Raw genomic sequence first — 25,648 nt, 5'->3', positions numbered from 1 at the left:
TATATCAGGAATCAGGAATTAGATGAGGCATGCAGTTCATCAGTCTGGAAGCGTTCTGCTAATTACAAGAGCCTAAGATGCTAGGAAGCAGCCTCTGGATGCTTGGGAAAAGCACAAGTTAGAGAAAGCAGACAGAAAAGAATCTTTCCAGATCCCTTTTTCTTTTTTTATATGCAGTCTCACTCTGTTACCAGGCTAGAGTGTAGTGGCATGATCTCAGCTCACTGCAACCTCCGCCTCCTGGGTTCAAGCCCTTCTCCTGACTCAGCCTCCCGAGTATCTGGGACTACAAGCATGCACCACCACACGCAGCTAATTTTTGTATTTTTAATAGAGACAGGGTTTCACCATGTTGGCCAGGATGGTCTTGATCAGTTGACCTTGTGATCTGCCTGCCTCAGTCTCCCAAAGTGCTGGGTTACAGGCATGAGTCACAGCACCCAGCCTTCTTTTTCTTTTTGAGACAAGGTCTCACTGTCACCCAGACTGGAGTGCAGTGGTGTGATCAAGGCTTCACTGCAGACTCAACCTTCCAGACTCAAGTGATACACCTGTCTCAGCCTCCCTAGTAGCTGGCACTATCATGCTGGGCTGATATTTCGATTTTGAGTGGAGACAGGGTCTCACCATGTTGCGCAGGCTGGTCTCAAACTCCTGGGCTCAAGCAATCCTCCCACCCTGGCCTTCAAAAGTGCTGGGATTACAGATGTGAGTCACCATGCCCAGTCCTCCAGAGCCTTTTCAAATAGGCTAGAGCCCACTTCCCTGCATGCTTAGTTTCCAGTTTCTATGTCATCCTCCCAACGTGTTGAAATCTGTGATAACAAGGATCAACGGTATAAAACAATGGTTTAATGGACTCCACAGTTATACAACCCTGAATCCTAGTCCGGTTTTCCACTGACAATGAGGAAGTCACTCAACCACTTTGACTTTTAATCCATTATCCATAAACTGAAGATGGTAATAGTATCCATCTCATGAGGTTGCTAGGAAGATTAATTTACGTACAATGTACGTAAAGTACTTGGCCCAGCCCCTGGGACAGAATAAGGTCTGACTAAATGAGAGCTGTTGTCATAACTAATTCAAGGCATAGCACCGGCATTTCATGGACACTGTTCAATTGCTCGACTAAAACAGACCCAGCTTGGAGAGTGCAGAACAAATCCGAATGAGATAGTCCATCAGGATTCCTTCCAAATCGGTAATCACATTGCAGCTTAATCCTTTGATATGGCTCAGTCACTTCCCCAAATGTGAGCAACTTTGGGCTCTTCGCAGAAGGGAGAACGGGCATATTCACAGGGGCAAATTACAGTTTGAGGAAGCCTCCTGGAGGGACAGTTTTCAGGCGACTTAAGTCCTGGCTAAGTGCCTTACAGCACTTGAAGATGTTGAGAAGGCATTCTCCACCTCCCCAGCTTTATGAAAGTATAATTGACAAAACTGTATATACTTGCAGTGTACCTTGTGATGTTTTGATATATGCATACATACTGAAATTATTAAAGACAATTAACATAGCAATCATCTCACACAGGTATCAGTTTTTGTGGTGAGAACACTTGAAATTTACTTTGTTAGCAACGTTCAAGTAGTCAATACATTATTAATTATAGTTACCACACCATACAGGAGCTCTCTAGAAGTTATTCATCCTAACTGAAGCTTTGTACCATTTGACCAAGAGTTCCCCATTCCTTCCCCCAACCTCCCAGCCCCTGGTAACCAGCATTATACTGTTTCCATGAGTTCAAAAAAAGAATTTTTTTTTTGAGATGGAGTCTCACTCTGTTGCCCAGGTTGGAGTGCATTAGCATGATCTCAGCTTACTGCAACCTCCACTTCCAGGTTCAAGCAATTCTCCTACCTCAGCCTCCTGAGTAGCTGGGATTACTGGCATGCACCACCACGTCTGGCTAAGTTTTTGTATATTTAGTAGAGATGGAGTTTCAGCATGCTGGCCAAGTTGGTCTCAAACTCCTGACCTCAAGTGATCCACCTGCCTCGGTCTCCCAAAGTGCTGGGATTATAGGCATGAGCCACCACGTGCAGCCTATGAGTTCAAATGTTTTAGAATCCACATATAAATGAAATTATGTGATATTAGTCTTTCTGTGCCTATTTCACTTAGCATAACATCCCCAGGTTTGTCCATGTTGTTGTAAATGACAGGATTTCATTTTTTAAGGCTGAACAGTATTCAATTGTGTATATATATATCACGTGTTCTTTATCCAGTCGTCTGTTGATGGGCACTTAGATTGCCTACACACCTTAGCAATTGTTAATAACGCTGCAAGGCACACAGGAGTGCAGATGTATCTTTGAGATCTGAATTACATCGAGTTTTGTTTTGTTTTGTTTTTAATCTCAATTGAGAGCAAAGTAAGAGGAAATGGAGCCTAACGACCTCTGAAGCACTTCTCGCTAGACAGGAAGAAATTGCGGGAAGCAATTTAGCTTCATTAGAGAGGGCAGGTATATGCTTCTCAGAATAGAAAAATGTTGAACTTTATTGAGGTGTAATTTGCACTCCTTTGTTGGGTGAAGTTCAATTCGTTTTGACAAATGAAATCACTCATGTAACTCCTACTGCAATCAAGATTTAGCACACTTTTATCACCCATCACTTCTTGCCCATCTCCAGTCCACTTGGGCCCCAAGGGATTCTGTCATTACAGGTTAATTTTATTTTAGAATTTTATATGCTGGAATGGCACAATATGTACTCTTCTGTGTTTGGTGTCATTGCTCACTCATGGTGTTGCACGTACCCATTGTTAATTTTTATTATTGTGTATAATATTGCACTATTACAGCTTTTTAAAATCCATTCACCTATAGATGGACATTTTAGTAGTTTCTAGGTTGTGGACGTGATAAAGTTACATGTGTGTGCAAGTCTTTGTGTGGATATATGCTTTCTTTTCTCTTGGGTAAATACCTAGCAGTGCAATTGCTGGATGGTTAGATAAGAAACTTGTAAGAAATTGGCAAGTAGTTTTCAAAATAGCTGTACTGTTTTACATTCCCACCAGCAGTGTGAGTTCAGGGTATTCCACATCCGTATTAATCAAAGTTCTCCATGGAAACAGGATATAATTTATTATGGGAATTGGCTCACACAAATACAGAGGTCAAGAAGTTGTCTGAAAGCTGAAGAACCAAGAAAGCCAGCAATGAGTCAGGAGGTCTAAGAGTGAAGAGCACTCCAGTTCAAGGACAGGAGAAGATGGGTGTCCAGCTCAAACAGAGAGAGTGAATGTTTTTTGGTTCTATTTGAGTCCTCAGTGGATTGAACAATGCCTGCCCACATTGGCAAGAGCTATTTTCTTTACTTTCTACCAATTCGAATGTTAATCTCTTCTGGAAATATCCTCACAGACATACCGGAAAAAGCTTTACTAGCTATCTTGGCGTCCCTTAGCCCAGTCAAGTAAATGCATAAAATTAACCATCACAGCATTCTCGCCAACGGTTGATATTTGCAGTAGGCAAAATAATAGCTCCCAAAGGTGTCCACGTTCTAATTCCCAAAACCCGTAAATATGTTACCTTACATGGCAAAAGGCACTTTGTAGATGTGATTAAGAATCTTTTTGGCTGGGCGCGGTGGCTCAAGCCTGTAATCCCAGCACTTTGGGAGGCCGAGGCAGGTGGATCACAAGGTCGAGAGATCGAGACCATCCTGGTCAACATGGTGAAACCCCCTCTCTACTAAAAATACAAAAAACTAGCTGGGCATGGTGGCGCATGCCTGTAATCCCAGCTACTCAGGAGGCTGAGGCATGAGAATTGCCTGAGCCCAGGAGGCGGAGGTTGCGGTGAGCCGAGATCGCGCCATTGCACTCCAGCCTGGGTAAGGAGCGAAACTCCGTCTCAAAAAAAAAAAAAAAAGAATCTTTTTTCTTTTTTAGTTTTTTGAGAGAAGACTTTTCTCTGTTGTCCAGGCTGGAGTGTAGTGATACAATCACAGCTCACTGCAGCCTCCTCTGGGTTTAAGTGATCCTCCCATGAAGACTACAGGCATGCACTATTATGCCCAACTATGTATTTTTTTTGTAGGAAGAGAATCTTGCTGTGTTACCCAGGCTACTCTTGAACTCCTGAGCTCAAGTGATCCTCCCACCTCAGCCTCCCAATGTGCTGGGACTACAGGTGTGAGCCATTGTGCCCGGCCTGGTTAAGGATGTTGAAATGAAGAGATTTTCCAGGTGAGTCAATATAATCATAAAAGTCCTTAAGAGAAGGAAGGTGGAAGCAGAAGTGTTAGAGAAGATGTGAGGATAAAAACAGGTCAACGTGATGTGGTTGCCTGCTAAGGAATGAGGGCAGCCACTAAAAAATCAGAAAAGTCAAAGAATAGGTTTCTCTTAAAGCTTCTAGAAGGAATGAGGCTCTGCAGACAGCTGGATTTTAGCCCTGTAAGCCCCATTTCAGATGTCTTACCTCAAGAACTGCAAGACAATGAGTTTGTGTTGTTGTAAATGTGTGGTAATTTATTACAGCAGTAATCGGAACTAATACATTTTGTTGGTCTTTTTAAATTTTAATAATTCAATGAATATGTATTAAACCTCAGAATGGTTTTAATTTGTGTGTATCTATCTAATGATGTCAAGCATCTTTTAGGAGCCCTTCATATATTTCCTGTGAAAAGTCTGGTCAAGTCTTCTGTCCATTTTAATTGGATTGTCCTTTGATTTAGTTGCGAGAGTTCTTTATATGTCTGGGACACAAATCCTTTGTTAATATATGAATTGGGACTATTTTCTCCCAGAATTTGGCTTACCTTTTTATTTTCTTACTGATGACTTCCAAAGGGAAGAAATTTTAAATTTTGATGAAATCCAACTTATTTTTTAATTTTTATGCTTTATGCTGTTTGAGTCTAATACATTTTTGACTATCCTCAGATGGCAGGAATTTGGATGTAGCTCTGTTTCTAAAAGTTCTGTAATTTCAACTTTAAAATTTACTTCGTTTAACTTTTTAGCATGTGTTGAAATGCTCTGTATGAAGCCAGAGGCTTTGCTGACTTTCAGAGACTCTTTTCAGGTCGTCTTACAACTGCATTAACTCTGTCTCTTTGTGAAAGACACTAAAGCAATCACTTTAGAGACTTCCTGAGAAAGGATAGAAGAGAAAGAGTGTGGCAAAGCATGGCAGCTCACGCCTGTAATCCCAGCACTTTGGGAGGCCAAGGCAGGCAGATCACCTGAGGTCAGGAGTTTGAGACCAGTCTGGCCAACATGGTGAAACCCTGTCTCTACCAAAAATACAAAAATTAGTTGGGTGCGATGGTGCACACCTGTAATTCAGGCTACTTGGGAAGCTGAGGCAGGACAATCACTTGAGCCCCGGAGGTGGAGGTTGCAGTGAGCCAAGATCGCACTACTGCACTCCAGCCTGAGCCACAGAGCAAAACTCCATCTCGAGAGAGAGAGAGAAAAAATATGACAATATGCTCTTTTGCATTGTGACGCTCTGCCAGACAAACTTTCTTCATCTATAAAACAGTCCATTTCATAGACAAGGAAGCTGAGATTCCTGGAGTTTAATTACCTGCTATCGATTATATGAGTATAATCAGTCCACAATTTAAATTCCTGTCTCATGGATATGTTTTGAACTTTCTCATCTGATGGTATGAGTTCTTACTCTTAAAATATATTATCCTTTTTTTTTTCTCCTATGAACAATGTTATTTCTCTAAAGGCAAAATGCATTAACCATATTAAATATGGGCTCTCCCTTCCCAAGTGCCTGTCAGTTTATGAAGGGAAAATCCAATGTTCCTCTTTTATTCCCTTTGGGGCAGAGAGTTTTGGCACTCTGTATCTCCAGTGTCCTGGGTCACTTTTGCAAAGAGCAAAGACAATTGATTGACTGATGCTTAAAGCAAAATGCAGAGACTATACGGAGACTTCTTTAGATGTGATTAGCCTTTAGCATTCTAAAAATAGATGAGCAGAAGAACTGGCCTTTTGCAGTTGGGACCCTGAAAAACAAGTATTAGGTTGGTGCAAAAGTAATTGCGGTTTTACCATGACTTTGTGGCAAAACTGCAAATACTTTTGCACCAACCTATATATACATGAGCACACATAGACACTGAGGAATATATATCACTGCACAAAGCCACCGACAGCCACGTTTATTGGAGGAAGGATTGCCAAGGATCTTTTCTGCGGTCTCCCGGGAGCTCCAGGAGTGGTAGGCACAGGCCCCTACATGGTGAACACCATGGAATTCTGGTGGAATACCAGGTGGCATTCTGGCTCCCTCACTCCCCTACTGTGGCTTTCAGGCTAATTTATTCATTCTCAGCGCCTCAATTTTCTATTTAGCAACAGGGCAGTATTGTTTATGTGCCAAACTGACTCCCTATTTACTAGCCCTGTGATTTTGAACAATTTGCTTTATTTCTCTGTGTCTCATTTTTTCATCTGTAAAATGTAGCTGCCGTGACACTGATCCAAGATGGCTATGATAAGGATTTAATGAACAAGATCGGTAAAGCTCGTGAATGCTGCCTGGCACGTAGCAAGGGCTCAATACATATTTTTAGTTATAGGGCAATCACACACACATACACACACACGTGTGTGTGTGTGTGTGTGTGTGTATGTGTGTGTACCTATATATTTTTCTAAAATGGAGCAGAACTTCTTGGTTGACTTTTTCCATGTAACAAGCATAGTAATGTAAATAAAGGAATAGTTGGAAGAAACATCTTACAATATCCTGTAAAGTACTGAGGCACAGCGAAGTTCAATATACTGCCCATGTTTACAGAATTTGGAACGATTACACAGATTACACAATACCTCTTTATTTTCCTGTCCAGATCTGATAGCTTTAGGTGAAATGGGGAGAATGAGTCATAACTGCCAGGTATGGGAGGAGGGCTAACGTCTCTGGCTGCTTTGCCTTAAACACAGGGTTGATTCCACCCAGCAGTGGCTGAGCTGAGCTGAGCCTTGAAAACAAGTTTGCCTGGATATACACACACTCACTCCGCTGCTCAACCTTCTTAGTGCCATACACGGGTCAGGAACCCTCCCTCAACAGTAAGATGATTGTGGGTTTGCTGGTTGACACTAGAAAGGAGAGTATGGTGACAAAAGATGCTTAGGTGAGTGTAGGATGTTTCAAAGGCAAATACGGCCTTCTTTACAAGCTTGCCAACTCTCAGAGGAAAGACTGTGATTCTATCTCTGTGGACCACAGATGTTCCCTGCACCTTTGTCTATTATTGGACAGTCTTGTCTTATTTATCTGAATGTCCCTAATGCCCAGCCCAGAGCCTGGTGAATGGTCAGTGCTCCATAACTGTCAAATAGCACACCAATCATCAAATACAAACTTGTTTTAATAAAAGAAAGGAAGGTTCCATCTCACATTCTCACAACCTCTCATTCTGCAGTTGATGAACCTGACTCTGATGTCAAGTTGGCAGTGTGTGTAAGCAGGTTTTTGTTTTCAATGAAGGAAACCTGGAAAAAGAAAAGACGGATTGAGCTCATTTTCTTCCAAGAGTTATTGGATGGTACATGCCCCTCAAAGTCCTCACTCTCTCAAACTAGAGCACAGTTCAGGGGCACACAGCCTTTCTTATAAGGCTGGCTGACTTCAGTGGCAAACTCACAGATTCATCCCAGTTGGCTGTTGCAGCTTTTGTGGCTCACATTTTGAACTGTGTGCCAGCCAGTAAGCATGATCCGATCTTGAACTTCACCATACTGTAAGTTAACGATCTTGACAAAGAAACACCCTGCTAATGGTGCCTGTGCACCTAGTAGAGATGAGTTCTGAGCCACTGGTCAGGATTATATCAGTTTGCACAAGAAAACAGATGGGTACTGCCGATATGATGGAGGAAAATTCTGCCCATTTTTAGAGCTGAAATTTTAAAAATTGCATAGGTGAGTAGAATAAAGCGTTGCAAGCTCATGCCAACCCTCCCAAAAGCAAGTGAAAGGCAGGACGCAAGCCACAGTGGGCGAAACTGGGCTGGCCTGGGCTTCCCCTGATGCTAGGTTGTGATGCTGTGAGATTTTAATAAGATAATATATGTAGATTATTTAAAACAATGCCTGGTATGTAGGAAGTAATCAATAAATGCTGACTTCCTCCTCCTCCTCTTCCTCTTTCTTCTTCTTCCTCCTTCTCTTTTTTTCTTCTTCTTTTCCTCCTCAACATTCCCTTCCTTCTCCTCCTCCTCCTCCTCTTCATCTGGCTTCTCCTTGGAAATCCTCAATGACAGAGATATACTGAGGCAAACCTAACTTCTCTTAATTTCCATTCATTGATCTCCAACCTATCTTCCCATGAAGGCTTTCGGAGAGCCAAAGACAGCTGTTAGGTACCTCCGGAGCCCTCTGTAAAGTCACACATCTGCACTTCTAATCACGTTTTCTCATTCCGTGTGATATCCAGATTTTTTTTCCATTTGTTCAAAGCCTTCTTGTCACCCATGGTGATACCTGAGTGACACATGATCCTAATGCAGTTTTTTCAGAAAGAAGGCAGTGTGGGCTTATTTCTTCTCCAACATAGGCATGATTCCAACTCAAAGACATTTCTTGGATCTCTTTGAAGAGGCAGAGGTTATGAACGGGATGTCTAGCTGGCTATTATCACTCATTATACACCTCCCCCGCCGCCGCCGCCGACACACACACACTCAGCCTGAATCTCAGCTCTTTCTACTGGGGTTGAGGTGTGAGGTTCTGTATGACATAACTCCTCCTAACCATTATGGCTGCTGTGACACTCTGAGAGGGGACCAAGTAGGTGCTGGCCATTCTGTTTCTTTTAGTGCCACCAAAAACATCTTTAATACTTGAAGCAGAGTAAGAGCTGTGAACCAGCAGAGTGACCCAGAACTCCCCCAAATTCTACACAGCAGTCAGTGACCCCAGGGAGACCTGGCTTGCCTTAGCAGGAGGGACTTGCAGCAGAGAGTGAGTGCGGCCCATTCTGAACCTTCAGTGTGAAGTTTCTGTTCCCCTGGTGCCTGGGCACCTGATGTTTACAGCTCTCTCCGGAGCTGCTCCCTTCCCGGTCTTGCTTCCGTGTTGTGCTCCACCCATCGTTGATTCCGGCTTGTCTTGCCAACCTCAGTTCTCACCAAACCCTTAAACACCCATGCTCAATTGTTTATTTTTCTTCATATATTTTCGGGTCTAGTACCTGATTCCCCTTCAGACACTAAGCTCCTTCAATAATAACTAACCATTCTGGAGCAAGAATTGTCAGTGAAAAAAAAATTAACATTTACTGAGCATTTACCATTTACTAGACTAAGTGATTTACATGCAACTGTCATCTCAGCCGATCCCCTAATATAAGGTGGCTCTTGTTATTGGCTCCATTTTATAAGAAAAGAAAATGGGGGCCGGTGCAGTGGCTCATGCCTGTAATCTCAGCACTTTGAGGCCAAGGTGGGTGGATTGCTTGAGCCCAGGATTTCAAGACCAGCCTGGCCAACATGGCAAAACCCCCATCTCTACAAAAAATACAAAAGTTAGCTGAGTGTGATGGTGTGTACGTGTAATCCCGGCTACTCAGAAGGCTGAGGCGGGAGGATCACTTGAGCCCAGGAGACGGAAGTTGCAGTGAGCTGAGGTCACATCACTGCACTGCAGACCCTGTCTCAAAAAAAGAAAAGAAAAGAAAATGAGGCTTGAGAGGTTAGATATCTCATACAAGGTCAACCAGCTGGTAGTGGTAGAAGTGAGGTGGGTACCCAGTATCTCTGAGTCCAGACTGTAATGCTTCTCCTAGCAGGAATCCTCCAGTAATTAACAGTACTTCCTTCTCATGGGGTATCCTGGGATTCCAACAGGGAAGAATCACCACCGTGAGTTATGAAACAAGGGGCTTATTATAAAAATTAGACCTCACATAACTATGGGAGAAGCAGAGAAAGTAAAGTTGCCACTGGACAGTTGAAAGATCCGAGCAAGAGTCAGTAACACAATCATGCGCATCCCACTGCAGAAGTGAAACGGCAAGGGCACGCTCATGGGAAGTCCGTGAGAAACTGCGTCTACCGCCACCATACGGCGACAGGCCTGGACCCTCAGACTGCTGTAGGTCAGTGGGGTCAACAGTTGGAAGACAGGTAGAATGCAGAGCAGGTGGCAGCAAGGACGGACTGGGACCTGCCAGCACCTCTGCATCTGTCACCATGAGTAATCACCATGACCTTCAGAGGTCATCACGCTGCTTTACTTTAGCTTGCAAATCTCATGCACATTGCTTTTTTGACAACTCCAATCCAGAACCATAAGGGAGGGGGACTCTGGGAAATGTACTTCCAGGTTAATCAAGTTGACGTGTGCGAACCATCCTGCCTTAGGCTGTGTTGTGCTTTCATAAAAGAATACCTGAGACTGAGTAATGTATAAAGATCGGAAACATATTAGTTTGTGGTTCTAGAGGCTGGGAAGTCCAAGATAGAAAGGCTGGTATTTGGCAAGGGCCTTCTTGCTAAGTCATCACATAGTGGAGGGGCACAGGGGGCTAGGGACCAGGGACCAAACTCACCCTTTTAGAATGAACCTACTCCTGTGGGTTTGCATTAATCAATTCATGAGGGTGGAGCCCTCCTGGCCTAATCACCTCTCACTGGACCTCAACTGTCAACACAGTTGCACGGAGGATTAAGTTATCAGCACATGCCTTTTGCAGGGGGCACATTTAAATCATAAATGTGCAAACTTCTTCCCATGTATTACCCTCAAAAGCAGCAGGGCATGTTATCTGCTGAGATCCCTCCCATTATCTATGATTCTTGTGGTACAATAATACTTACAAAATCTGAGCATTTGCTCTCTTGTAATTCAGAAACTTAGCATGTGGCTGTAGTTCATTTACTTTCTTTTTCCTATGTCAGAAGATCAGAAGAGGTCTCACCATTTTAGTGTTGACCATTAATTTAAAATAAAAAATAAAGTTGATTTTTAAAAAATCATCACAGACAGGCAAGATGATAAATTTTTCAAGCATCAATGCATAGATAACAATTAATGCTGGACATAGTTTCTATTTAAAACAAAATAATGTTTTTTAAAAATTCATTTGTGATATGCTAAGGATTCCAGCAAAGCCAAGCAGCCTTCAGGCATAGGATGAATCATCTAATTTGTTTGTCAAGGCTCATTCAGCTGGAAAGGGCTGTACTTTCATGCAGGGAGGATTTCTAATGGCAGCTTTCCAGTAGCAGGCATCACACCACCAGAATGCTATTAGCAGCTGACCACCAAAATCAGTTTGGACAAGAGAGTGAGCACTGGGCAAACTCCTTTTCAGTAATTTATGGGTATATTAGTCAGTTCTGGCTGTTATAACAAAATATCACATACTGGATGGCTTAATAGAAATTTTTTCTCATAGTTCTGGAGGCTGAAAGTACAAGACCAGGGTCCCAGCATGATCAGGTTCTGATGAGGGCTCTCTTTCTGGCTTGCATATGGCTGCCTTCTTGCAGTGTCCTCCCATGGTAGGGAGAAGTGGAGGTGGGGAAGAGAGAGTACATGAGCTCTGGTGTCTCTTCCTCTCCTTACCAGTGCACTAATCCCATCCCATCATGAAAATCCACTTTCGTGACCTCATCTATGCCTAATTAGCTCCCATACCATCACAATAAGCATTGGAGTTAGAGCTCCCACATCTGAATTTGGTGGGGGGACACAATTCAGTTCATATCAACAGGCATTTCAGATGGACCTGGAACCTTGAAGTTTTCAGGCATCCTGCCAGTCTAACTGGACCCACAATTTTTACACTACATCCATTCTCTTCTGCCTTGGCTCCACATTCATCTCATTGGTTTTAATGACACCAGGCTAAGAAATTCTCTTCCAACCAAGAATATGATTTTTCCTCAATATACAAATCCCCATAAATATTTAGAGGGAACAAAAAGCAGCCTCCCATGAGTGTGTGGCATAGGGCAGGAGGTGGCAGGTGCCCTGAGATGAGATCAGTCCCCTATCTAGGGACAACATTCAATCACTCATTATACACTTATCTTGAGCATCTTCTCTGTACCAAGCACTGTGTTAGATGATGTGGGTACTACGGAGAATAACATAGATGACTCACATCTTGGGGATTGTTCATGTTCCCCAAAATTGAAATGGTGAAATTCTAATTCCAAATATTATGGTATTAGGAGGAGGGGTCTTTGGAAAGTGACTAGGTCATGAGGGTAGAGTGCTCATGAATGGGATTAGTACCTTAGAAGAGAGACCCCAGAGACTCTCTTCCTCTTTCCAACAGGAGAGGATACAATGAAAAGATGGCAGGTGTGCAATCTGGAAGAGAACTCTCACCAGAACCTGCCCATGACCAGGCTGGCACCCTGATCTCAGACATTTTAGCCTTCGCAACTGTGGGAAATAAATTTCTGCTGTTTATTAGCCACCTAGTCTGTGGTGCATTTGTTAGAGCTGTGCAGACTAAGACACTGCACAATACCAGTTTTAGATACTCTGTCACATTGTCCAGGCTGATAAATTCTTGTTGGTTAGACCTTTGCCTGCCATTGTGAGTTTGCAAAAGAGTGTGACATATTTATTCCTCTATATTTTCTCCTTTCACATTCTCTCATCCCCATCCTATGATAGGCCTCTGTGGCTTCGTCTAAGTAGATTAGAGAGCAGGGACCTACGCTTTAGCATCTGGTTCCCCCAAATTCTTTCCTTGTCATTGCCTTTCAGAAGGACAAGACAGAGCAGTGATGTGCTCTGGTGGTAAAAACTGCAGTCACAATGTCTTATGCCTGGAGCCAGGAGACAGCTCTCTCAAGTCTTTCACAGGCTCAGAGTTTAAGTCTCCTTGGCAGTCTGTCAGTCTCTCTCCCTCTTTCCCTTTCTCTTCCTCTCTCTCTTTTGAGATGGAATCTTGCTGTGTCTCCCATGCAGGAGTGCAGTGGTGCAATCATGGCTCACTGCAGCCTGGAATTTTCGGGCTCAAATGATCCTTCCGCTTCAGCCTCTCAAGTTGTTGGGACTACAGGCATGAACCACTATGCCTGGCTAATTTTTTTTTTTTTTTAGAGAGAGAGAAGAGGACTCACTATGTTGCCCAGGCTGGTTTCAAACTCCTGGGCTCAACTGATTTGCCCACCTCGGCCTCCCAAAGTGCTGGGATTATAGACATGGGCCACTGTGCTCAGCCCACTCTCTCTCTCACTTAAAACAATAAATACATACAAAAAAAATGGAGACGGTGATGTGAATTCAGGTGGGACAGAGATCTGAAAGCACCTCAGGACCAGCAATTGCTCTGAGCAGAGCAACCCCACATTGACCCCTTTCACTCAGACATTTTCAAATGCAGCTTCGTGGAGGCAATGGTTGGTATATTTGGTTCTTTGCTGACGTTCCAGCACAGGAGTGTCAAATGTTTTGGCTTCCCTGAACCACACTGGAAGAATTATCTTGGGCCACACATAAAACATACTAACACTAATGATAGCTGATAAGCTTAAAAAAAAAAAAAAAAAAAAAAAGCAAAAAAAAAAAAATCTTATGTTTTAAGCAAGTTTACGAATTTGTGTTGGGCTGCAATCAAAGCCATCTTGGGTGGCATGTGCCTGTGGGCCATGGGTTGGACAAGCTTGTCTAGCAGATGGTTCAGATGAACCTTTAATTACACATGTTTTCCAACTTCAATTGGACCTTCAGTGTCCATTTCAATAGTACTCATCACACTTTAACGGAACTTATTGTTGAATTGCTGGATGATGACCTTCAGCAACCAGTTGAGTTTGGAAAACATGGGCCAATCCATCACTGGTTCAAAAACTGGGTCTGTCTCCTTTCTCCTAAGATAGCTACATCAAACCTTCTCTATTCTTTTCCAAGGGCTGATGCCCTCTCACAATTAAAAAATGATCAAGTCATGGGTCACTCTGCCCTTACAGCCCTTCTGCAGCTTCCCACTGCCTCGGGATAGAGCTCTGCTCAATACCTTCACTCACCTGGCCTCCAACGACTTTAGCTCTCCCTGCCTCTCTAGTCTTGCCTCTATCGCTTCCTAACAATGTGCTCTGTGCTTTCGTCAGTCTTTGCAACTCATCAAGTTCCTGCCTGTAGGCTTTCATCCCAATGTGCTGCTGCTTTAATTTAGAACGATCCTCACCTTCTCCACACCCCAGCTGGCCTTCAGGTATCATTTTCCTTGCACTTCATCCAGGAAGGCTTCTCCCCCTCCTTTCAGCAAGCTACTTATCTATGGGTATGTGCTCCTATCACACACTGAACTTCCTTTTCAATAACACTGGTCACACTTTAATGGCTCTTATTGTTGAACTGCTAGATGATGAGCTTCCAGTAGGCAGGGATTGGCTTGTTCTCCAACGTGTCCCTACTGCCGAATACAGAGCTTTACACACAGTAGGCAATCACTACACAACCAACTCAGTGAATGGACTGATCATGCAGGATCACAGAAAGTTTGAAAAATCAAGGCAGAAATCACTCATAATGCCATTATTCTAATAGGACCATTTTCATTTTTGCTGATTCCCTTCTCTTCCTCCTCCAACACATAGTCATGTCTTTAAAGAGTTGCAGTCATTATGCACTCATAACGTGGTTTCTTGTTTCTAACTTAGCATTTTTACTAAGTTACATACACATAATGAGACTTCAGCATTGCAGCTCATCTTTGCCCTTCAAGCAGCATAGCGCTCTGTCATGAGAAATGTAAAGAGGAGGAAAAGGATACACGTGATACATTATTGCATGTATTCTAGCTTATGCTCTGGCTTTTCTCAAACTCTGGATAAGCAGGCATAGACTCTAGGTAGGGTAACAACTTGTATGTCAGGCTTGGAGTTGTACATGGTGTGTAGCAAGACAAAAATGCAAGCTACCGTCAGAGAATGTGATTCTCTCGCTTCCTCTCATTCTCTCTTTCTCTCGTCTTAAAAAATGGTTAAAAACTACTCAACAGCATAGACAGGTTCTTTCAGGTTAGGGAAGAACTATGGAGTCAAGCAGCCCTAGATTTTAAACACTGTCACTTTGCCTGCTAATTTTGGGAAACTCAAACTCTCTAAGTTTCAGTTTTCTCATTTGTATAATGAGGATAATACCCGCATCATAGTGGTGCTATGAAGTATAAATGAAATCATGTATACAAAGTACTGAGCACCGTGCTTGGCACAGACTAAGTGTCCAATAAATGAAAGTTATTTTAGTTTTTATCCATGAGCTGATGGATCTCCCCAACATTTCTCAGGAAACTAACCACTGTTAAATGAATAGACCTCTGATGTTCTTACGCTATAGAGAGGACACCATACAAAAACTGCTTAAGTGAAGAGCAGCTTGAACACAAATACCTGCAATCCAAATCACCTATCCCATCTCCGTCTCTATGGGCTCGTACGTTAAACCACTGTCCGAGGTGCATCTTCCTGGCTGGTGGACACACAGGTCTCTTGCTGAACCTTAGTTTCACTTGCTCTGGTAAAAGGCTGCCTGTCTCCAAACTTATGCTTCAAACTGGATGAAAATCCTATGATTTCTTTTCAGTGATGTGACAACATTCCCAAAGATTAAAACATTACATTATTTATATTATTGATGGAGTACTTTTCCTATTCAACTGTAAAATGCATGCACACAGAACAGAGTTTCACTTTGGAATAGCTTTTACTCCCTTCACGTGGCTAGGCCAGTTCACAAAATAATTATATTTTAAGATAGAAACCATATGATACAGCCTCGTTTTTCAGTATGGGGAAGAAAAATTATGGTCCTTCTTTCTGCTTGTTCATTCATTAAACACGTTTAGAGAGAAGTTCTTGAAAGTCAAGATAAAGGGATAAAGGAACACAAAGCCTTAAGATCTCAGAGCCAAGTGAAGGAGACCCATGCATTTGCAGCAAACTGTCTTCACGTGATAGATGCTATGTTGGAAGCTGGTAGAAAGAGAACTCAGTGGAGAATGCTATTATCTTACTTAGCAAACTTAACATGCTATTGTTAAGACGACAAATTCCAATTTTAGAAATGATGTCTTAGGTCAGGTTTCCCAGAGGTGGGCCCTGAGACCAACATTCATGTACAAGTGATTAATTAGGAAGGAACCCAATAAGGGAATAAGGAAAGCCGGCCAGGGAAGGGTAGGAAGCCAGGCAAAGTCCTATAGAGAGCAGCTGCAGCCTGATTCCACAGTGGGGGAACTCTGGAGCGGAAGTTGCATCTCAGAGTGTGTCCTGACTTGGGGCAGGGAACTGGACTTACATACTTCTGTGCTAGTCCTGGGCCAAGAATGCCGAAAAATACTGTTTTCAGCTCTCTGCTCTGGGCAGCCCTAGAGCAGTGTTTTGAAGAGCGTAGCAAGGGCAGGTGGTTGGGAGCCGAAGCCCACATTCGCATGAGGAGAGGTGCACAGAAATGGCACAGAGAATCCAAGAGGATCTGGGCAGAACACCGACAACATTCACTATAGAAAACAGGCTGGGAGCAGACGTGCACCTTAAAAACAATGGAACAGCAGTGGAGGAGACGGGCATCGGTGCAGGCTTCACAGAGGAATGGGGTGGCCTCGAAAGGATCAACAGAAGAAATGTTTCAGTCAGGGGAACATGGTGAGCAAAGTGAGAGGATCAATGTGAGACCAAGAAGAGAGAAGGGACAGCCCCGAGAGTAGATTCCTATCACTGGCTGTGGCCAACTTCTGAGGCAGAGAAGCTGAAGCCACCATAGAGGGATCCTCTGTTGGAAATGCTGGTTGGTGGCTTCTTACTTTGACCCAGGCTCATTTCTGGAGTCCTTTGAGGCCAGCTTTTATTCCAAAGTGACACACCACAACCAGGGCAGGGTGACGGTGGCTGAAGCAGAGGCCTCAAATGTAGGCTGTGGTAGAGCTGGGAGGGCTAAGTTAGTAATGCAAAAAGTTTCAACTTTGTCCTGAAAGGTCCAGGGAATCTTGGAAAGTTTCTAAACTAAGAAGTGATACAATCCGATCTGTGCTAAGAAGGGTGACCCTGGCTAAGACGCCTTCACATTTTCTTTACTAGAATGGGTACTTTTTTTTTTTTTTTTTTTTTTTTTTTTTACCTTTATGGTGGGACTTCATTTCCCAACGGACATCTTTCTGTCCCTGTCTTCCTGTTCTTGGACTGCCATAACACAGTATCACATACTGGGTGGCTTAAACAACAGAAATTTGTTTTTATACAGTTCTAGAGGCTGGAAGTCTGAGATCAGGAGGGACAGCTGGTACGAAGCTTTAGAAATACAAGTAGCCTTTAGCCAGAAATCCCAATTCTAAGAATGTGCTTGTAAGTATGCAAAGAAATCAATATACAGATAACAGATACAGAGAGATGATAGCTAGCTCAATAGATTAGATAGATAGAATTGTACTGTTTATAGTAACAAATGGCTACAAGTAATGTCTATCAATAGGAAATTGCTGAACACTTCATGGTGCTTCCATAAAATGGATCATCTAGTTGCTAAAAAATGAACTGGGTCTCTTTCTACATGCCGATATGGAAACATCTCTAAATGGTAACTCAGGATCCCAGGCTGCTTGTGTCCAGTGGTTCTGCCGTTCACTAGAGCCTCCTTGAAATCCTCCACTGAGTTTCTGCATTTGGTTGTCCAAGCAGCAGAGAGAGAGACTATGAGAGGTTGCACAAGAAGGTTCAGAAGCCAGGCTTGGATGGGGTATACATCACTACCGCCCCCACCCACATTCCCTGAAGCCTCATGGCCCCGCCTACGTGGTAGGGAGGCTAGGAAATATGGAAGAAAGTACACTTGTGTATTAGTTTCCTATTGCTGCCGTAACAAATCATCATAAACGCAGTGACTTAAAACAACCTTAATGTATTATCTTACAGTTCTATAGTTTAGAAGTCCAACATGGATCTCACTGGCTTAAATCAAGATGTTGCCAGGATGGCATTCCTTGTGGAGGCTTTAGGTTAGAATCTGTTTCCTTGCATTTTTCAGCTTCTAAAGATTACCCACACTCATTGGGTTGTGACCTTCTTCTCTTTGGAAAGCCAGCCAGCAACACTGCATTTCTTATCACTATTGACACCCTACCTACTGCATATTGCTTTGATCCTAAGATTCAACGTTTTGTCTTTCTGTGGTTGTTTCATTAGATGCATCTCTTCCCAACATTCAGAGACATCTCCTTGGTTGCATGGTGGTCTTCAGTATGTAGATATCGTGGTGGGCCATTATTCTAACACACTGCTTGACACCGTCATTTAGTGAGGCTTCAGGACCAAAATGCATGACGTTCCACAGCTTTTAGTAGTATCCCAATCAACTAATTTCTACCTGTCATCAAAGAAGAAATGCTTTAATTGGTCATTGCCAATTTTTTGTTTTTGCTTTTTTCCTGGAATATCAAAATAGAGATCTTCTCCTCGTTGATTCATTGATGTATTCCAGTAGCCTAACAACACCTGGCAGACATCCAATAAATATTTGTAGAGGAAAGAAGACCTGACTGAAGCGAAGGCCACTGTCTTCCTGGCAGGTAATTCCACCAGGCTTTCTCCATCGTTTGTATTACAAAATCTTTGTAAGAAAGAGTTAAGCTCCTCCCAGTAACTTTCTTCTGCCTCCTCATAGTAATTTACAAAATACCTATGAGGGTGGCAATTATCTATGTTATGATCATTTATATCACATGTATATAACATGTGTGACTCTTCTGCTGTAACAGAAGCTCTTAGAAATCTTTGTGATTCCAAAGGCCACGGTCTCCTTCCTCCTGCCAGGCCCCACCGCAGGACATCAGGCCCGAACCGGTTTCCTGGGTAGAGGAGAAACCCCCAGGAGGCAGACGGAGCCCCTGGTCAGCTTCGTGCTGAAGACAGGGAGGGAACACTGCCCATAAAGTGTACGGAATGTTGCCCCTTTCCTGCAAGCTGGAAATCTCAACATCAGCCTCAACTCCTCCCATCCCAGGTCTCACAACCGGGCACAAAGGTGTTTTTGTTTTATGTTTATTTCCTTTTCAAAAGGTTTTTTTTCATTATCTATTCTCATGAATGTGTTATATGAGAAGCTGAGGGAATTGACCTGGCCTGCGTTTCTTAGCTGGAGTGCAAGCCCCTTTGCAGCGGGCGTGACGGACAGTTGTACTAGCCCTCAGCCCTGTCAACAATTCCAGCTCAGCCCATGTTTGTTGAAGGAAAGGTGCTGGCTTTCCCTCTGAAAACCCTGGAGGGACTTCAGCAGAGGCCAGAAGAGGAAAAGCTGAATTTCCTCCTAAAACATTTCAGGGTCTCTGCCTCCCACACATATAGGAGCTTCTAATCTTGGGCTTGGCACCAGTTACCTGTCAAAGCAAATTCCTCTTAAAAAGGCTTAAGTGGGAGGCCAGCCCAAGGTTTTGTTTTGACAGAACTGTATGTCTGAGTGAGGCTGCCCATGGGCTTGGCCTTGGTTGTGCTCTCTGGTGACACAGAAATAACCTGAACTCCTCTGATGCAACAGGTTCTGAGAAGTGCCTCTGAACTGACCGACAACTCCTTCCCGGGACAGCTTGAGATTCTCAACGTACAAAATCAACAATGATGATCAAATTAAATAGCTTTTCTTGGATTTTCCTGTCAGTCCTGGCAGAGGTAATACGGAAAACCCAGGCCTCGAGTAAAACATGCTTACAGCATACTTTGGCTGCTTGCTGGAGCATTACTTCCTTAGTTTTCCGAGAAGCTTTAAGCTGCTAACTTAAGTACAAACGCTGCTCTGTTGTAGCCGCCGTGAAATAAACAGCAGGCTGGGACACAAGAGCCAGCACCCTGTGAACTGACTTTCTGGGGAAAACCCCTAGGGACCCAAGGTTGCATAAAATTCAACAGGAAGGCAATCCAAGACTGTCCAAATGCTCTTTCCCTACCATAGGGTTCTGTCATGTTTGAATTTGCCAATTACTGCTTGCAAAATCAATCTATTACGACCACGCATGAAGATGCTTCTCAGAAAGTAGTTTTTACTGGTATAGCAGGCAGCTCCTCCAGGGAGAGTTAGAGGTCAGCGCTGTACTTTCCAGAACCCTCTGTCTTCAGATTTAGGCCAATTGGCCAAGACTCCAGGGAACATTTTTCTAGTCAATCAAGGTCTAAATTTAACATACTTGTTCATATTGAGGGAATGTGCATATAATTATGTATGTGTTATGTATGTTTATTTAAAAAGCGCCTTGTGCCAGAGGGCAGAGGGAATGATGCTGCCTCCTAGTGGGAGACAGAGCAAAATTGAGAGAAACAGCCGTTTAGAATAGGCTGGAGGGATTGGAGAGGATCGTGAGATCCCAGGTAAGAATGCAGACACTACTCTCTGCTATACAAGGCTCAAGGTCTCTTTCTGAAGGTCTATATAGGCTCTCATGGTAGCTATTCAAACCTACCAATCAACATATTTTTGACAACTTCCTTTGTGTTCAAACATGTGCCTGGAATTAAAGAGGACACTAAGCGACCGGACATGGTGACTCATGCCTGCAGACCCAGCATTTTGGGAGGCCAAGATGGGAAAGCCCCTTGAATTCAGGAGTTTGAAACCAGCCTGAGCAATACAGCAAGACCCTGTCTCTATTTTTAAAAAGAAAAGGAAAAAAAAGAGGACACCAAGGAAATGTTAGGCAGGAATTTTGCCCTCAGAAAATATATGTGTCGTTCAGTAGAAGAGACTGGTTTGTACCTTAAAACAATTCTTCATCTGTATGGTTCGGTTTATGTGTCAATGGCTCCCCCAGGAGCAAGCCCAAACTCCTTAATCTGGCATTCAAAGGTGTTTATCATCTGGTTTCCCACCCACTTTCTACTCAGCCACATTTCTTGCCACTTTGGTCTTGCATTGCATATTTCCACAACTCTTGAAACTGGCTTAAGGATAGGCCCTTAAGGGAGCACAATCACTAAGGCTTTCTGACACATGAAATCTAGCAAGTCACAGAGAAGAGAATTGTCAGAGAGGGCTTCTTGTGAGATCCTCTAATAAACTGCTAAGGGTGGGAAGTGATATCCTCCAGGGGCATGTTTAGGTAACATTTAAAAAGAAAAAAGAAATCCAAACTGCTTTCTAAGAAGAATAGGTTCACCTCATATCAGAGTTTTGTTTGAGTCAGGGACCAAGGAGTTGACTTGCTTGGGAAAACAGAGAACAATTGCATACTGCCATCAGAGAGCCCTCTTTATCCACTGTTGTAACATCTAGCCTCTCCTCTAAACGAAATTAAACTGGTTAAAAGTACCCAATTATTAGCCAGCTGACAGTGGGCTGGCCATGGCTTACTGAACCACCTGTGTTCTCCGGATTTCCCATGCTCTATACTTTCGACAGTTTTATCTGCAACTACCCCACTGCTACTCTCTATCAAGTTAATCTCAAAATGCAGCAAAAGCTATTGCCTCCATCATAAAACACTCCCTGACTCCATGCTACCCTCTGGCCTAGCCTGCTCTGTATTAAGTGTCAAGCCTTTGTGTTCCCATTGAGTTTGATGTACATCTCTTATCCCAGTACTTTATTATAATAAGCTCTCGGTGTCTGGCCCCTTCACTAGGCTCCCTGATGGATATGAGCTGTGTCTTCTTTTTCTATGTACTAAAGCATCTCTCCTATCTACTGGCCCTTTGGGCACATTAGTTCCTTTTTCTTAGGATAGGAAAGTGAGAGATCACTAAGAATACCTGAGGAGTTGGATTCACATAAAAAAGACCGGGGTTGGGTCCTGGCCAATGGGTGAGCTATGATGGCATCACTGCATTCCAGCCTGGGTGTCAGACTGAGACCTTGTCTCAAAAGCAAACAAACAAAATGTAACTGGATAAGTGGACAGAAATCGTGGTTGCCATTCCAGCTGTGAAATCAAGTCTTCTGAGAGGCTGTACAAATTTACAGGAGAAGATTGTTTTCATCACATATTCTACCCCCAACTCCTCACAGAAAGTCCCCAGATAGTGAGGTCTGGTTCAAGGGGTATTCACAGCATAAGGCAGGAATAGCTGGAGGTTAACCAGAATGGAGGGCCTTTGGCCTTTGTAAACGCAGCTCCCCCACACAGGCCTCACGTTCCTATCAGTGGTCCGTTTCTTGACTCGTGGGTTGAGATTATTTTGTTGACAATGTGGAGATTACTTCAGAGAGTGGTGCTCAGTGCTGTTAGGTGATGAAGTGGATGAAGGATAGAAAGTATTGAGCAATACCTCTTTTTTGGACAGAGTGTTTCTGAAACAGAAAAATAGCAGATTTTTCTAGATATTTTTATCTAGAGTCTTCTATTTCTTGAGACTTTGGAAGGGAGGAGAAAGAGTCAAATGATAAAGACGAGAATGCTGTGAGAGATTTTTTCTGGAAAAACAACTTTTCGACAACGTTTCAAGAGAGGAAAATCACACATATACTCTTAAGGTGTTTCATGTACGTCTGCAAAGCAGATTAAGGTGTGCTCATAGAGCAAACCCTGATGTCTACAAGAATCTTAATAAAAACTGATGCCTACGAAATGAGTGAGAGAGCTAAACGTAAGAGCTAATACAATAAAACTTCTAGAAAAAAGCCTGGAAGAAAATCTTCATGACAATGGGTTAGGCCAAGATTTCTTAGATTCAGCACAAAACGAATAGACCATAAAAGAAAAAATGGATCAACTGGACTTGATAAAAATTAAAAACTTCTCTCTTAAAAATGTTAATTACATTAATTCACTCAAGTGTTTATTATGTATTATGTGACAGTACCCCCTAGCTCTTGTACTCCGGCAATGAATTGCAGTCCCTTTATTATACTGGACTGGAGCAGGAAAATACACTTTAGAAAGATTTCCAGTAAGAAAAACATCCCTATTATTTAAAGTTATTTTCCATTTAAACTCATGGACAGGATCAAATACTAGAAAATGATGGAAAATGCTGAGAAATATGAATGTGTACCATTAGAAGCCGGGCACAGTGACTCATGCCTGTAATCCCAGTACTTTGAGGGGCTGAGGCCGGCAGATCACTCAAGGTCAGGAATTCAAGACCAGTCTGGAAAATATGGCAAAACCCCATCTCTATTAAAAATACGAAACAGCCAGGCATGGTGGCGGGCGCCTGTAATCCCAGCTACTCGGAAGGCTGAGGCAGGAGAATCACATGAACCTGGGAGGCAGAGGTTGCAGTGAGCTGAGATCGAACCACTGCACTCCAGCCTGGGTGACAGAGAGAGGCTCTTTCTCAAAAAAAAAAAAAAAGCATATATATATACATATGTGTGTGTGTGTGTGTGTGTGTGTGTGTGTGTGTGTACAATAAGCCTGACAGTTGGTATTTGTTTACTTTCATACCAGTTGAGCAAGAATCTTGGCAATGCAGATGCAGCATAAAGAATATTAGCGCTTTAGAGGACAGCCTGAGATCACATTTCACTCTATATTATTTCACTATATAGGACTTTAGAGTCAGGAAGGGCCACATTTGAAAATTAGTTTTTCTACCACCTGTGGGATCTGAGACTCTGATTAAAATGTCTGTTTTATAGAATAGTTGTAAGAATCAATGAGGCAATGAGCAAAGTGTAAAGTGCAAGGCACATAACTGGACCTCAGTAAATGCAAACTATCATTAGATGATGATGGTGGTGATGAGAAAATCCAATCAGGTTCCGAAAGTTGACCGGGACTAGGCAGCTTACTTGTTCGTGAGAAATGTGCATCCTTCCCCGTGGCAATCTTAGGGTCTAAGGGAAAAATGACGGTACTTCCTCTCCTTTCCCCATTCTGTGCCCATGGCAGGTATCACCAACCAGACCACCCTAGCATTCTTCAATTCACCTGGACTGAGCTCCAAATTCTCATCTGATCCATATACAGTTGTTGGTGGAGATAAGAAATATCTGCCATTCTGATTTAAGGCTTCAGTGGACATTCCCTCCAGACCAGGAAGACTGATTGTAAGTTCATCTTTCCTACAAAGATAAAGGCCCAAGTCTAGCCTAAGGAGAGATGACTAGGAGTTTTAGAAGGAGCCTAGTCACACTATTGTACAAGTTTATTTCTCAAATAATCAGTTTGTTTTTTATTTAAACTCTTTTTCTGTTTGACATTTGCAAGTACTTGACTTGTGGGATTTCTTGAAAGCAGGTTCCTAACTTCTCAGATCCTAGAGTCACACACCCCCTGCCCTACCTTATAAACATTAGAGATGTTTTTCCTTAGGCTACAAGGGACTTGGACTCTCTCTGACCAGAAAATAACTCTGTGAGGCAGAAAAGACAAAAACCTACCAGGTCAATGATCTAATGATCTGATGATCTGATCAGCCAGGGGCAATTGTACTCAAAGGGGCAGAACCAACCCTAAGGCATGGTTCCCAACCTTGGATACTAAATAAACTCAGCAGAAGAGCTTAAAAAACCCTGAGGCAAGGTGGCAGCCATGCCTGACCAATTACATCAGAGTCTCTGCAGATGGTACCCAGGCACCAACTGGTATTTGAATTAAAGTTCCTCAGCTCATTTTAATGTGCAGCTAAGGCTGGCAGAGAACCTTTGTCCAAAGGTGTTGTGGAAATCTGCAAAGTATCCCTGGTATCCCAGTAATTGAGGCAAAAGTGTCACTGGCATTTTCTCGGCAGGGATATGGGTTCAATGTTGTTACAGTGTCTGGGACTGCTCCCTCACAGTGAAAAGTCTTTTGAATGTCCTGCTGGATAATTGATAAACTTGAAAAGCTGATATGATCCGGAACTTTACCTTACATATAAACACAAAGCATTTTTCGCATGGTTTTAATTCATGTACATTGCATTTTCCCAGAATGTAACCAACACATAAATTCGGGTAGAATTATACTTTACTCTACTTAAAACTTCACTGAGTTGCTTACCTTTCTAGGTAGGCACATCACCAAATCAACACCACTTTCGGTGTTTGAGTAGTCAGCATCTGTAAATGCAATTTTCATGGTGATTCTGTGTACCAGTGCCAATATCTGATGATCTCATTGTGCCCAGATGTTTACTTATTGAAATGTATTTACTTCATTGTAAAACATATCTATTTCATGTCTCTTTATGACAAAATATTGATTCTTGAATATTGTGCCTTCAGGTGGATTATATAATCTGAATTTCATTTCTGTGAAATGTGGTATTACGGAATATTTCTTATAAAAAGGTAGCTTACATTGCTATCAGGTTAAGGACTTCTAATTTGGGGATTCCCTTTGTGATCTGTAATACACAAGCCCTCTTGGCTTGCATTGTTTGTTTAATGATCATGAAAATTCCAGCAAGCCCAATGCCAGGGGCGTTAACTTTGAGCAAGTTACTTCATGTCTCTATGCCTTAGCTTCCTCATATTAAAAAAATAGCCTACTAATAGTTAAGAGCTGTCAAGAGAATAAATTGAGATCAACCACAAACAGCCCTTAGCAACATTTCTGGCATGTCAGCAGCACTAAACAAAGGTACCTGTTTTGGTGATGATGACGGCGAAGACAATGACGATCGTGATGAGGATAAATTCAGTAGTACCAAAACCAGAGACTCCAATCCATCGCTCAGGCACGGACGTGGTCTCTGCAGTTTCTCTCTTCTTTTCTCAAGGTCAGATACTCCCCAGAGCAGATGACATGAGATGCCTCCTTT

General features: G+C 42.8%; 1 protein-coding gene and 1 pseudogene across 4 annotated transcripts in view; both read right to left on the bottom strand.

Annotated features, from left to right (window-relative positions):
* ZNF648 (zinc finger protein 648) overlaps positions 1 to 25,560 on the bottom strand; it is a 138,061-nt gene extending 112,501 nt beyond the window's left edge. For 3 of the 4 annotated variants that reach the window (XM_074390062.1, XM_074390060.1, XM_074390061.1), the window contains exon 1: positions 25,472 to 25,560. The gene's annotated coding sequence lies outside the window, so the exon portion shown is untranslated. The remainder of the gene's footprint in view (positions 1 to 25,471) is intronic. The other variant, XM_074390063.1, reaches the window with a different exon arrangement.
* LOC141582261 (protein yippee-like 5) lies at positions 4,006 to 25,555 on the bottom strand (annotated as a pseudogene).
* Positions 25,561 to 25,648: the final 88 nt, after the last annotated feature.

Source organism: Saimiri boliviensis, chromosome 19 (assembly GCF_048565385.1).
Source record: "Saimiri boliviensis isolate mSaiBol1 chromosome 19, mSaiBol1.pri, whole genome shotgun sequence".
Classification (NCBI taxonomy): Eukaryota; Metazoa; Chordata; class Mammalia; order Primates; family Cebidae; genus Saimiri; species Saimiri boliviensis.
This window is presented reverse-complemented; position numbering and strand designations above follow the sequence as displayed.